We start from the raw sequence: 2,753 nt of genomic DNA on the forward strand, positions 1-2,753 counted from the left end.
ATCCATGCAAGGTTTTTGTTTTTTTAATATCTGAAATTCAAACCACTTCTATTTAAATTGAAAAAACCCCACAATTATTAAAACTGCATTAGTAGTCAAAACCCTTTGTTATAAAAACCCTAAAAACTATTTCTAGATAAGGCAGAAGTTCTAGGTTAATAAGACCAGATTTGACTTGAGACTATGCTTTAAATTGTAGAGAATGGAAAATAGGTTATTTACAGAAAACATTATCTACATATGTACTCAGGTACAAATTTGGTGACAAAAGAGACTTTAAAAAGCATGTGGAAATCTCAGACGCAGTTCTCAAAGAGCTTATAGTTTTGTTTTCTTGGATTTTAAAACCGCCTTCATCCTCGATCTTGGGAGCCAGATAGTACTTTAAATGTCCCATATCAGCAATTTTATACTCTACAACAAGGGGTACATCTGCAGACATACTGAGTGTTACTATAGAGGGGAGAGTGGAGTAGCTTTCGTAAAGAAGTTCAGATATTTCAGTACAAACGTTAACTGAACTGGCTCATTCATCTCTGGCAACAGCTTCCTCTTCTTTACCAATATTACTTGTTTGTGACAACTTAATATTTCCATTTCCAAGTTCCCCACTGGCAGAGAAATTCACTCCATGTTTTGCACAGGAAATGACAACAGCATCTCCAATTTGACTGAGATCCTCGGCATGCACCGCAAATTCACCAGAAGGCATCTTTCCTACACAGCTATACTGCTGTTCTGGAATTCCAAGTCGTTCAACATCCAAATCCACTAACTTCATTTCATAGTCTGAAATCTTTTCTTGGTTTGGAGCTTCAAATACTAGCGCCAAGGTGTCCGCATGATCTTCAGCCCTTGGGGTAATGATGTCTTCGTTGCCAGCACATGTTAGTGTCTTGGACATGCTGGCGAGCTTCACACCCATGGCCAGGCTGCGGTCCCAGCGGTACCTGTTGAAGCCCTCAGACCGCAGAGTGAGCTGCACCAAAGAGACGTGGGCCGAGTCCCTGCTCGGCAGGTTCACGCTGCTCGAGCTCATGTCCCAACAGGCCTCACTGATGAGGTTCTCAAGCGCCTCCAGCACCTTTCTCAGGATGGAGCCCTGGACCAGGTGCTCTTCGCACGTGGTAGCGGAGTCGCAACGAGCAGCTGGAGGCGAAGTGAAGGAGGAGAAGCCGGCCGAGGCTTCACAGTGGAGCGGGCTACCGCAGCGGTGAGAGCCCGAGACCTAGGAAGATCACAGGAACGCTCCGCTTGCAACCATTTCATACCTCTGGGTCTCTGTGTTTTTTTGTTTTTTTTTTGGTTTGTTTGTTATTTTTTTGTTTTTGTTTTTTAATGTGTTATCTCTCTATCTCCATTCTCCACTCTTACTGCCTCGCTCACTCTCACAGATAGTTATTCTAATGCATTCACTGTGTACTTTGATTTTGGTATACACTCTTATTAAATGCTTATTGTTGTTTTGTGTACATGCATTTTACAATTACATAAATGATATTCTGCCATAGACCTTGTTCTACTTATTACACTTAAAAGTTTCATTTAGGACTGTGTTTAAAATATATCCAGGTTGTTAATAAAAAAGGTTCTTTTCTTTAGCCTCAACTATTCTGATATTTTCACAAATTAGGACAGAAGTGTGGATTTGTTGTTCTTTGTGTGTAGTTTAAACCTACAGTTAAATTGAAAACTTAAAGTTTATAACAGCTTGAAAAAGTATCAATCTTCTCTTTTCAGGTGTACTGATTTTGTGCTCATCTTTGTATTTCGAGCCTATTGTTAAAAAAATAGCTATTCTTTATTCCTAAGAAGTCTTCTACTCTTCCAGACCCTTCATTTAACCCTTCTGACTAAGCAAATATTAAAAAAATGGGTCAAAAGCAGTGTTTCACTTAACATAGGGATCTGACTATTAATATCTGAAACTGATTTTTGGACTGTACTTCACAAATACTCTACAAATTTGGGTCTGGTATTTTAACTGAATATTTTTCTAATTATAGAATTAAAGCATCAGCAATGATGTGTTTATTCATTCTGACTATTTACCACCCTCTTGACAGCTGACATGGGTAAAGGGAGGTCATTTCCCCCTTTGGCTTGTCTTGGTGTGTATTTGCTGGCTTTGATTAGCAGCCCCATTGAGCAATCTGAAATAAATTAGGATCAATGGAATGGAAATCTTAGTCGTTTAAGCAGCACTGTTGTATACACAATGTGTCTGAAGCCCTACATTCCTCTCCTGGCTGCATCTCCTTGTTCCTTGTCCTTCCAAGGTTCTGTTGATCAAGTCCGAAGTACTGGACTCCTTGCAGGAGAGCTGGAAATAAAAGAGAGATCCAGCTTGGGATACAAGGATCATTTTGTTGACCTGCTGAAAGTTTAGGTCTTGGTGGGTTCACACTGAAACAGATTTGAGCCTTAAGTAAAAAATAAAATTTTCTTACTATTCATCTTACTCTTAAAAATATTCTTTTTTTGAGAGAGGAAGGTGTGTGTGAAATAGAGAGATATTGATTTGTTGTTCCACTTCTTTATGCACTCATTGGTTGATTCTTGTATGGGCCCTGACTGGAGATCGAACCCGCAACCTTGACATATTGGGATGCCACTCCGACCACCTGAGCTAGCTGGCCAGGACTACTGTTCATCTTACTCTTATGTGGTAGAATGTTACATGCATACTCTTGTATCATCCAGACAAATAGGCAGGTATTACTTAAAGACTTCATTGTGGGTAGTATATGGGC

General features: G+C 39.8%; 1 pseudogene; it reads right to left on the bottom strand.

Annotated features, from left to right (window-relative positions):
- Positions 1-214: 214 nt before the first annotated feature.
- Positions 215-2,145, bottom strand: LOC103290312 (proliferating cell nuclear antigen-like; annotated as a pseudogene).
- Between the last annotated feature and the right edge of the window lie 608 nt (positions 2,146-2,753).

Source organism: Eptesicus fuscus, chromosome 6, assembly GCF_027574615.1.
Source record: "Eptesicus fuscus isolate TK198812 chromosome 6, DD_ASM_mEF_20220401, whole genome shotgun sequence".
In the NCBI taxonomy this organism is placed as follows: Eukaryota; Metazoa; Chordata; class Mammalia; order Chiroptera; family Vespertilionidae; genus Eptesicus; species Eptesicus fuscus.